This window comes from Arachis stenosperma, chromosome 6 (genome assembly GCF_014773155.1).
Source record: "Arachis stenosperma cultivar V10309 chromosome 6, arast.V10309.gnm1.PFL2, whole genome shotgun sequence".
Taxonomy (NCBI): Eukaryota; Viridiplantae; Streptophyta; class Magnoliopsida; order Fabales; family Fabaceae; genus Arachis; species Arachis stenosperma.
Genome location: NC_080382.1, coordinates 30688767 through 30701131, shown reverse-complemented (window position 1 = coordinate 30701131; position 12365 = coordinate 30688767). Strand labels below are relative to the sequence as shown.

The 12365-nt window shown below is 40.1% G+C and overlaps 1 non-coding gene across 1 annotated transcript; it reads right to left on the bottom strand.

Annotated features, from left to right (window-relative positions):
* Positions 1-597: 597 nt before the first annotated feature.
* LOC130937415 (small nucleolar RNA R71) lies at positions 598-705 on the bottom strand. Its single transcript, XR_009068637.1, has one exon. It is a non-coding gene; the product is annotated as a small nucleolar RNA R71 (small nucleolar RNA).
* Positions 706-12365: the final 11660 nt, after the last annotated feature.

The window sequence follows — 12365 nt, the reverse complement described above, 5'->3', positions numbered from 1 at the left end:
TCTTCTACTCACATAAAGGAATCTCTATACTGTGACATAGAGGATTCCATACTTTCTTTGTTTTCTTCTCTCTCAAATGAGCAGGAACAAGAAAAAGGCATTCTTGTTGAAGCTGATCCTGAACCTGAAAGGACCTTGAAGAGGAAGCTAAGAGCAGCTAAAGCACAACACTCTGAAGAGGACCCAACTGAAATTTTCGAACAGGAAAAATATATGGCAGCCGAACCCAACAACAATGCAAGGAAGATGCTTGGTGACTTTATTGCACCAAATTCTAACTTACGTGGAAGAAGCATCTCAATTCCTGCCATTGGAGCAAACAACTTTGAGCTAAAGCCTTAATTAGTTTCTCTGATGCAACAGAATTGCAAGTTTCATGGACTTCCATCAGAAGATTCTTTTCAGTTCTTAACTGAATTCTTGCAGATCTGTAATACTGTTAAGACCAATGGGGTTGATCCTGAGGTCTACAGGCTTATGCTTTTCCCTTTTGCTGTAAGAGACAGCTTGGACTCTCAACCTAAAGACAGCCTGAACTCTTGGGATAAGCTGGTCACGGCTTTCTTAGCCAAGTTCTTCCCTCCTCAAAAGCTGAGCAAGCTTAGAGTGGATGTTCAAACTTTCAGACAAAAAGAAGGTGAATCCCTCTATGAAGCTTGGGAGAGATACAAGCAACTGACCAAAAAGTGTCCTTCTGACATGCTTTCAGAATGGACCATCCTGGATATATTGTATGATGGTCTGTCTGAATTGTCTAAGATGTCATTGGACCATTCTGCAGGTGGATCTATTCACCTAAAAAAAATGCCTGCAGAAGCTCAGGAACTCATTGACATGGTTGCAAATAACCAGTTCATGTACACTTCTGAAAGGAATCCTGTGAGTAATGGGATGCCTCAAAGGAAGGGAGTTCTTGAAATTGATGCTCTGAATGCCATATTGGCTCAGAACAAAATATTGACCCAACAAGTCAATATGATATCTCAGAGTCTGAATGGATTGTAAAATGCATCCAACAGTACTAAACAAGCATCTTCTGAAGAAGAAGCTTATGATCTTGAGAACCCTGCAATGGCAGAGGTAAATTACATGGGTGAAGCCTTTGGCAACACCTATAACCCTTCATGGAGAAATCATCCGAATTTTTCATGGAAGGATCCACAGAAGTAAGGCTTCAATAATAACAATGGTGGAAGAAACAGGTTTAGCAATAGCAAGCCTTTTCCATCATCTTCTCAGCAACAGACAGAGAATTCTGAGCAGAACCCATCTAGCTTAGCAAACATAGTCTCTAATCTATCTAAAGCCACTTTAAGTTTCATGAATGAAACAAGGTCCTCCATTAGAAATTTGGAGGCACAAGTGGGTCAGCTGAGTAAGAAAATCACTGAAACTCCTTCTAGTACTCTCCCAAGCAATACAGAAGAGAATCCAAAAAGAGAGTGCAAGGCCATTGATATAATCAAAATGGCCGAATCCAAAGAGGAAGGGGAGGATGTGAATCCCAATGAGAAAGACCTCATGGGACGTCCTCCAGACAGAAAGGAGTTTCCTATTGAGGACCTAAAAGAATCTGAGGCTCATATTGAGACCATAGAGATTTCATTAAACTTTCTTCTGCCATTTATGAGCTCTGAAAACTATTCTTCCTCTGAAGAGGATGAAGATGTAACTGAAGAGCAAGTTACTCAATATCTAGGAGCCATCATGAAGCTGAATGCTAAGTTGTTTGGTAATGAGACTTGGGAAGATGAACCTCCCTTGCTCATTAGTGAACTAAATACATGGGTTTAGCAAACTTTACCTCAAAAGAAACAAGATCCTGGTAAATTCTTAATACCCTATACCATAGGCACCATGACCTTTGAGAAGGCTCTGTGTGACCTGGGGTCAAGTATAAATCTTATGCCACTCTCTATAATAGAAAAACTGCGAATCTTTGAGGCACAAGCTGCAAGAATCTCATTAGAGATGGCAGACAAGTCAATAAAACAAGCTTATGGATTGGTAGAGGATGTGTTAGTAAAGGTTAAAGGCCTTTACATCTCTGCTGATTTCATAATCTTAGACACTGGGAAGGATGAGGATGAATGCATCATCCTTGGAAGACCCTTCCTAGCCACAGCAGGAGCTGTGATTGATGTTGATAGAGGAGAGCTAGTCCTTCAATTGAATGGAGACTACCTTGTGTTTAAAGCTCAATGATCTTCCTCTGCAACCATGGAGAAGAAGCATGAATAGCTTCTCTCAATGCAAAGTCAAACAGAGCCCCCACAGTCAAACTTTAAGTTTGGTGTTGGGAGGCCACAACCAAACTCTAAGTTTGGTGTTGAACCCTCACATTCAAACTCTAAGTTTGGTGTTGGGAGGTCCCAACAATGCTCTGAATACCTGTGAGGCTCCATGAGAGCTCACTGTCAAGCTATTGACATTAAAGAAGCGCTTATTGGAAGGCAACCCAATTTTTATTTATCTATATTTCTATTGTTCTTTTATGTTTTATTAGGTTTATGATCATGTGGAGTCACAAAACAATTGCAAAAATTAAAAACAGAATAAAAAATAGCAGAAGAAAAAGCACACCCTGGAGGAAGAGCTGTCTGGCGTTTAAACGCCAGAAACAAGCATCTGTTTGGCGTTTAACGCTAGAAACAAACACCAAGCTGGCGTTTAACGCCAGAAATAAGTATCAAGCTGGCATTAAATGCCAGAAACATGCTACATTTGGGCGTTTAGCACCAGAAACAAGCTGTAGTCTAGCGTTAAACGCCAGGATTGCATATAGAGGGCATTTTACACGCCTAAAGGGTGCATGGATGAGAAATCCTTGACACCTCAGGATCTGTGGACCCCACAGAATCACCTCAGGATCTGTGGACCCCACAGGATCCCCACCTACCTTATCCTTCTCTCTCATACCTTTTCATAACCCTCTTCTCCAAACATCATTCACCAATCACCTCAATCACTCTTTCCCATCACCTCTTCACCACACACATCCATCCTTTCTTCCCCATAAACCCCACCTACCTTCAAATTCAAAATCTCTTTCCCACCCAAACCCACCCTAAATGACCAAACCTAAACCCCTCTCCCTCCACTATATAAACCCCTTCATCCTTCTTCATTTTCACACAATACAACCCTCTCTTCTTTTCCTTGGCCGAAACACACACCTCTCTCCCTCTCCCCCATATTTTCTTCTTCTTCTATTCTTTCTTCTTTTGCTCGAGGGTGAGCAAAATTCTAAGTTTGGTGTGGTAAAATCATAGCTCTTTTGTTTTTCCATAACCATTGATGGCACCTAAGGCCAGAGAAACCTCAAGAAAGAGGAAAGGGACGACAATTGCTTCCACCTCTGAGTCATAGGAGATGGAGAGATTCATCTCAAAAGCCCATCAAGACCACTTCTATGAAGTTGTGGCCAAGAAAAAAGTGATCCCTTAGGTCCCTTTTAAGCTCAAAAAGGGCGAATATCCGGAGATCCGACAAGAGATTAGAAGAAGAGGATGGGAAATTCTCTCTAATCCTATTCAAAAAGTCAAAATCTTAATGGTTCAAGAGTTCTATGAAAATTCATGGATCACTAGGAACCATGATCAAAGCATGAACCCAAACCCAAAGAATTGGCTTACAATGGTTCGTGGGAAATGCTTAGACTTCAGTCCGGAGAATGTGAGGTTGGCGCTCAACTTGCCTATGATGCAAGAAGACGCATGCCCTTACACTAGAAGGGTCAACTTTGATCAAAGGTTGGACCAAGTTTTGATGGACATATGTGTGGAAGGAGCTCAATGGAAAAGATACTCAAAAGGCAAGCCAGTTCAATTGAGAAGACTGGACCTTAAGCCTGTGGCTAGAGGATGGTTGGAGTTCATCCAACGCTCCATCATCCCCACTAGCAACCGATCCGAAGTAACCATGGATCGGGCCATCATGATCCATAGCATCATGATTGGAGAGGAAGTAGAAGTTCATGAAGTCATCTCTCTAGAACTCTACAAAGTAGCTGAAAAGCCATCCACCTTGGCAAGGGTAGCTTTTCCTCATCTCATTTGCCATCTATGCAACTTAGCTGGAGTTGTCATAGAAGGAGACATCCTCATTGAAGAGGACAAGCCCATCACTAAGAAGAAGATGGAGCAAACAAGAGAGCCCATTCATGGATCTCAAGAGACGCATGAGGAAGTTCATCATCAAGAAATCCTTGAGATACCTCAAGGGATGCATTTTCCTCCAAACAACTATTGGGAACAACTCAAAACTTCTCTAGAAGGATTTAGTCATAACATGAACCAATTAAGGGTGGAACACCAAGAGCACTCCATCATTCTCAATGACATTAGAGAAGATCAAAGAGCTATGAGGGAGGAGCAACAAAGGCAAGGAAGAGACATAGAGGAGCTCAAGAACACCATTGGTTCTTCAAGAAGAAGGCGCCACCCTCACTAAGGTGGACTCATTCCTTAACTTCCTTGTTCTTATCTCTTTGTTTTTCGATTTTATGCTTTATGTTTGTCTATGTTTTGAGTCTTTACTACATGATCATTAGTATTTAGTAACTATGTCTTAAGGCTATGAATAATTCCATGAATCCTTCACCTTTCTTAAAAGAAAAATGTTTTCAATACAAAAGAACAAGAAGTACATGAGTTTTGAATTCATCCTTGAAATTAGTTTAATTATATTGATGTGGTGATAATACTTTTTGTTTTCTGAATGAATGCTTGAACAGTGCATATTTTTGATCTTGTTGTTTATGAATGTTAAAAATGTTGGCTCTTGAAAGAATGATGAAAAAGAGAAATGTTATTGATGATCTGAAAAAATCATAAAATTGATTCTTGAAGCAAGAAAAAGCAGTGAATAAAAAGCTTGCGAAAAAAAATTATAAAAGAAAAAGAAAAAGCAAGAAAAAAAGCCAATAACCCTTAAAACCAAAAGGCAAGGTTAAAAAGGATCCAAGGCTTTGAGCATCAATGGATAGGAGGCCCAAGGAAATAAAATCCAGGCCTAAGCGGCTAAATCAAGCTGTCCCTAACCATGTGCTTATGTCATGAAGGTCCAAGTGAAAAGCTTGAGACTGAGTGGTTAAAGTCGTGATCCAAAGCAAAAAGAGTGTGCTTAAGAGCTCTGGACACCTCTAACTGGGGACTTTAGCAAAGCTGAGTCACAATCTGAAAAGGTTCACCCAGTCATGTGTCTGTGGCATTTATGTATCCGGTGGTAATACTGGAAAACAAAGTGCTTAGGGCCACGGTCAAGACTCATAAAAGTAGTTGTGTTCAAGAATCAACATAACTAACTAGGAGAATCAATAACACTATCTGAATTCTGAGTTCCTATAGATGCCAATCGTTCTAAACTTCAAAGGATAAAGTGAGATGCCAAAACTGTTCAGAAGCAAAAAGCTACTAGTCTCGCTCATCTAATTAGAACTAATATTCATTGATATTTTGGGATTTATAGTATATTCTCTTCTTTTTATCCTATTTGATTTTCAGTTGCTTGGGGACAAGCAACAATTTAAATTTGGTGTTGTGATGAGCGGATAATTTATACACTTTTTGGCATTGTTTTTAGGTAGTTTTTAGTAGGATATAGCTACTTCTAGGGATATTTTTATTAGTTTTTATGCAAAATTCACATTTCTGGACTTTAATATGAGTTTGTGTATTTTTTCTGTGATTTCAGGTATTTTCTGGCTGAAATTGAGGGACCTGAGCAAAAATCTGATAGAAGGCTGAAAAAGGACTACAGATGCTGTTGGATTCTGACCTCCCTGCACTCAAAATGGATTTTCGGGAGCTACAGAACTCCAAATGGCGCGCTCTCAATTTTTTTGGAAAGTAGACATCCAGAACTTTCCAGCAATATATAATAGTCTATACTTTATTCAAGTTTAGATGACGCAAACTGGGATTCAACGCCAGTTCTATGCTGCATTCTGGAGTAAAACGCCAGAAACACGTCCCAAACCAGAGTTAAACGCCAAAAACATGTTACAACTTGGAATTTAACTCCAAGAGAAGCCTTTGTACATGCAAAGCTCAAGCTCAGCCCAAGCACACACCAAAGTGGGCCCCGAAAGTGGATTTCTGCATTATTTACTTATTTCTGTAACCCTAGTAACTAGTTTAGTATAAATAGAACTTTTTACTATTGTACTAGGGGACTTTTTCCCTATTTTCGAATTCATATGTCATTTGGGGAGGCTCATCACCATTTTCTAAGATATCCATTCGCACTCAAGAACCTGATGAATGTGATGATTATGTGACGCTCATCACCATTCTCACTTATGAACGTGTGCTTGACAACCACTTTCGTTCTACATGCAAATAAGCTTGAATAAATATCTCTTGGATTCCCTAATCAGAATCTTCGTGGTATAAGCTAGAATCTATTGGCAGCATTCTTGAGAATTCGGAAAGTCTAAACCTTGTCTGTGGTATTTTGAGTAGGATTCAGGGATTGAATGACTGTGACGAGCTTCAAACTCGCGATTGTAGGGCGTGGTGATAGACGCAAAAGGATCAATGGGTCTTATTCCTGCATGATCGAGAACTGACAGATGATTAGCCGTGCGGTGACAGCGCACCTGAACCATTTTCACTGAGAGGACAGACGGTAGCCATTGACAACGGTGATCCCCCAACATACAGCTTGCCATGGAAAGGATTAAGAATGATTGGATGAAAGCAGTAGGAAAGCAGAGATTCAGAAGGAACACAATATCTTCATGCGCTTATCTGAAATTTCCACCATTGAATTACATAAGTATCTTTATTTTTATTTTATGCTTAATTTATCTTTATGTTCGAAAACCATTATAACCATTAGAATCCGCCTGACTGAGATTTACAAGATGACCATAGCTTGCTTCATACCAACAATCTCCGTGGGATCGACCCTTACTCACGTAAGGTTTATTACTTGGACGACGCATTGCACTTGCTGGTTAGTTGTGTGAAGTTGTGAATAAAGTGCTGAGATTATAAATACGCATACCAAGTTGAGCGCCATTGTTAGAGATCACAATTTCGTGCACCAGATATCTTTAAAGATGTTCATCCTGATCTGGAAGAACCAGAGGAAATAAAAGAACCTCTGAAAATTCCTTAGGAAGAGGAGAAACCTCCTACATCCGAGCTCAAACCACTACCACCATCCCTAAAATATGCTTTTCTGGGAGAATAATGCCAAACCGGTGGTTCAACCACAAAGGCGGCTGAATCTAGCCATGAAGGAGGTGGTGCAGAAAGAGGTCACTAAATTACTAAAGGCTGGGACTATTTATCCCATTTCTGACAGCCCCTGGGTGAGCCATGTCCAAGTTGTACCCAAAAAGGGAGGCATGACAGTGGTTCATAATGAAAAAAATGAACTGGTTCCTACAAGAACAATCACATGGTGGCGTATGTGTATTGATTACAGAAGACTCAATACAGCCACCAGAAAGGATCATTTTCCTTTACCCTTCATAGACCAAATGCTAGAAAGGCTAGCAAGTCATGACTATTATTGCTTTTTGGATGGCTACTCAGGCTACAACCAAATTGCAGTAGATCCCCAAGATCAAGAGAAAATAGCATTCACATGTCCATCTAGAGTATTTGCCTACAGAAGGATGCCATTTGGTTTGTGTAATGCACTGGCAACCTTTCAGAGATGCATGCTCTCTATTTTCTCTGATATGGTGGAAAAATTTTTGGAAGTCTTCATGGATGACTTCTCAGTATTTGGAGATTCATTCAGCTCCTGTCTTGACCATCTAGCACTTGTTCTGAAAAGGTGCCAAGAGACCAACCTAGTTTTAAACTGGGAGAAATGTCACTTTATTGTGACTGAAGGAATTATCCTTGGACATAAAATTTCGAGCAAGGGGATAGAGGTGGATCAAGCCAAGGTAGAGGTAATTGAAAAATTACCACCACCTACCAATGTTAAGGCAATCAGAAGCTTTCTTGGACATGCAGGATTCTATAGGAGGTTTATAAAGGATTTTTCAAAAATTGCAAAACCCCTAAGCAACCTACTAGCTGCTGACACGCCATTTATCTTTGACACAGAGTGTCTGCAAGCTTTTGAGACTCTAAAAGCTAAGTTGGTCACAGCACCTGTCATATCTGCACCGGACTGGACATTACCATTTGAATTAATGTGTGATGCTAGTGACCATGCTATTGGTACTGTATTAGGACAGAGGCATAATAAGCTTCTGCACGTCATTTACTATGCTAGCCATGTTCTAAATGACACACAGAAGAATTACACAACCACAGAAAAAGAGCTGCTTGCAGTGGTTTATGCCATTAACAAGTTTAGATCCTATTGGTGCACGAAATTGTGATCATCAATGGCGCCATCAACATGGTACGCTCAATTGCAATCTCAACTCTTTATCACAACTTCGCACAACTAACCAGCAAGTGCACTGGGTCGTCCAAGGAATAAACCTTACGCGAGTAAAGGTCGATCCCACGGAGATTGTTGGTATGAAGCAAGCTATGGTCATCTTGTAAATCTCAGTCAGGCAGATTCAAATGGTTATGGATGATATATGAATAAAGCATAAAGTAAAGATAGAGATACTTATGTAATTCATTGGTGAGAACTTCAGATAAGCGAATGGAGATGCTTTGTCCCTTCCGTCTCTCTGCTTTCCTACTGTCTTCATCCAATCCTTCTTACTCCTTTCCATGGAAAGCTGTCTGTTGGGCATCACCGTTGTCAATGGCTACAGTTCCGTCCTCTCAGTGAAAATGTTCAACGCACCCTGTCACGGCACGACTAATCATCTGTCCGTTCTCAATCAGGTTGGAATAGAATCCATTGATTCTTTTTCGTCTGTCACTAACGCCCAGCCTTTAGGAGTTTGAAGCTCGTCACAGTCATTCAATCATTGAATCCTACTCAGAATACCACAGATAAGGTTTAGACCTTCCGGATTCTCTTGAATGCCGCCATCAATTCTAGCTTATACCACGAAGATTCCGATTAAGAAATCCAAGAGATAAACATTCAAGCCTTGTTTGCTTGTAGAACGGGAGTGGTTGTCAGGCACGCGTTCATAAGTGAGAATGATGATGAGCGTCACATAATCATCACATTCATCAAGTTCTTGAGTGCGAATGAATATCTTGGAATAAGAACAAGCTGAATTGAATAGAAGAACAATAGTAATTGCATTAATACTTGAGGTACAGCAGAGCTCCACACCTTAATCTATGGTGTGTAGAAACTCCACCGTTGAAAATACATAAGAAAAAAAGTGATCATTGGCTTCGGCCCCAGAGAGGGAACCAGAAAAACCAAGATGATCTAAGAACTAGACGTCCAAAGATGAAAATACAATAGTAAAAGGTCCTATTTGTAGAGAACTAGTAGCCTAGGGTTTACAAAGATGAGTAAATGACATAAAAATCCACTTCCGGGCCCACTTGGTGTGTGCTTGGGCTGAGCATTGAAGCATTTTCGTGTAGAGACTTCACTTGGAGTTAAACGCCAGCTTTTATGCCAGTTTGGGCGTTTAACTCCCATTCTTGTGCCAGTTCCGGCGTTTAACGCTGGGCAGTTTTTAGCTGATTTGGAACGCCGGTTTGGGCCATCAAATCTCAGGCAAAGTATGGACTATTATACATTTCTGAAAAGCCCAGGATGTCTACTTCCAACGCCATTAAGAGCGTGCCAATTGGGCTTCTGTAGCTCCAGAAAATCTACTTCGAGTGCAGGGAGGTCAGAATCCAACAGCATCTGCAGTCCTTTTCAGCCTCTGAATCAGATTTTTGCTCAGGTCCCTCAATTTCAACCAGAAAATATCTGAAATCACAGAAAAACACACAAACTCATAGTAAAGTCCAGAAAAGTAAATTTTAACTAAAATCTAATAAAAATATACCAAAAACTAACTAAAACATACTAAAAACATACTAAAAACAATGCCAAAAAGCGTACAAATTATCCGCTCATCACAACACCAAACTTAAATTGTTGCTTGTCCTCAAGCAACTGAAAATCAAATAAGATAAAAAGAAGAGAATATGCAATGAATTCCAAAAACATCTATGAAGATCAGTATTAATTAGATGAGCGGGGCTTTTAGCTTTTTGCCTCTGAACAGTTTTGGCATCTCACTTTATCCTTTGAAATTCAGAATGATTGGCTTCTATAGGAACTCAGAATCCAGATAGTGTTATTGATTCTCCAAGTTAAGTATGATGATTTTTGAACACAGCTACTTTATGAGTCTTGGCCGTGGCCCAAAGCACTCTGTCTTCCAGTATTACCACCGGATACATACATGCCACAGACACATAATTGGGTGAACCTTTTCAGATTGTGACTCAACTTTGCTAGAGTCCCCAATCAGAGGTGTCCAGGGTTGTTAAGCTCACTCTTTTTGCCTTGGATCACAACTTTCTTTTTCTTTCTTCTTTTTTTTTGTTTTTCTCCCCTTTTTTTTTTTTTTTTTTTGTATTCACTGCTTTTTCTTGCTTCAAGAATCATTTTAATGATTTTTCAGATCATCAGTAACATGTCTCCTTTTTCATCATTCTTTCAAGAGCCAACATTCATGAACAACAAATTCAAAAGACATATGCACTGTTTAAGCATACATTCAGAAAACAAAAGTATTGCCACCACATCAAAATAATTAATCTGTTATAAAATTTAAAATCATGCAATTCTTCTCTTTTTCATTAAGAACATTTTCATTTAAGAAAGGTGATGGATTCATAGGACATTCATAACTTTAAGGCATAGACACTAAGACACTAATGATCATAAGACACAAACATAGATAAACATAAGCATTAAAATTCGAAAAACGGAAAAAATAAAGAACAAGGAAATTAAAGAACGGGTCCACCTTAGTGATGGCGGCTTGTTCTTCCTCTTGAAGATCTTATGGAGTGCTTGAGCTCCTCAATGTCTCTTCCTTGTCTTTGTGGCTCCTCTCTCATGATTCTTTGATTTTCTCTAATTTCATAGAGGAGAATGGAATGTTCTTGGTGCTCCACCCTTAGTTGTCCCATGTTGGAACTCAATTCTCCTAGGGAGGTGTTGATTTGCTCCCAATAGTTTTGTGGAGGAAAGTGCATCCCTTGAGGTATCTCAGGGATTTCATGATGAGTGGGATCTTGATGAGCGGATAATTTGTATGCTTTTTGGCATTGTTTTTAGTATATTTTTAGTATGATCTAGTTAGTTTTTAGTATATTTTTATTAGTTTTTAGCTAAAATTCACTTTTCATGGACTTTACTATGAGTTTGTATGTTTTCTGTGATTTCAGGTATTTTCTGCTGAAATTGAGGGACCTGAGCAAAAATCTGAATCCAGAGACTCAAAAGGACTGCAGATGCTGTTGGATTCTGACCTCCCTGCACTCGAAGTGGATTTTCTGGCGCTACAGAAGCCTAATTGGCGCGCTCTCAACGGCGTTGGAAAGTAGACATCCTGGGCTTTCCAGCAATATATAATAGTCCATACTTTGCCCAAGATTTGATGGCCCAAACCGGCGTTCAAAGTCACCTCAAGAAATTCCAGCGTTAAACGCCGGAACTGGCACCTAATTGGGAGTTAACGCCCAAACTGGCACTAAAGCTGGCGTTTAAACTCCAAGGAGAGTCTCTACACGAAAAAAAGCTTCATTGCTCAGCCCAAGCACACACCAAGTGGGCCCGGAAGTGGATTTTTATGTCATTTACTCATCTATGTACTAGTTTTCTATAAGTAGGACCTTTTACTATTGTATTAGAGGGGCTTTTGGTAGCAATCTTCGTTTTATGCTATCTTAGACCTTTGGGAGGCTGGCCATTCGGCCATGCCTAGACCTTGTTCTTATGTATTTTCAACGGTGGAGTTTCTACACACCATAGATTAAGGTGTGGAGCTCTGCTGTACCTCGAGTATTAATGCAATTACTATTGTTCTTCCATTCAATTCCGCTTGTTCTTTGTCCAAGATATCACTTGTTCTTCAACATGATGAAGGTGATGATGACGCCCATCACCATTCTCACCCATGAACAAGATGACTGACAACCATTCTTGTTCTACAAGCATGAGGCTTAGTGAATATCTCTTGGATTCCTGATTGCACAATGCATAGTTGATCGCCTGACACCGAGTGCTCGCCTGCAAACGAGCCAACCATTCCGTGAGATCAGAGTCTTCGTGGTATAGGCAAGAACTGATGGCAGCATTCAAGAGAATCCGGAAGGTCTAACCTTGTCTGTGGTATTCTGAGTAGGATTCAATGACTGAATGACTGTGACGTGCTTCAAACTCCTAGCAGGCTAGGGCGTTAGTGACAGACGCAAAAGTATCAATGGATATTATTCCGGCCTGACCGAGAACCG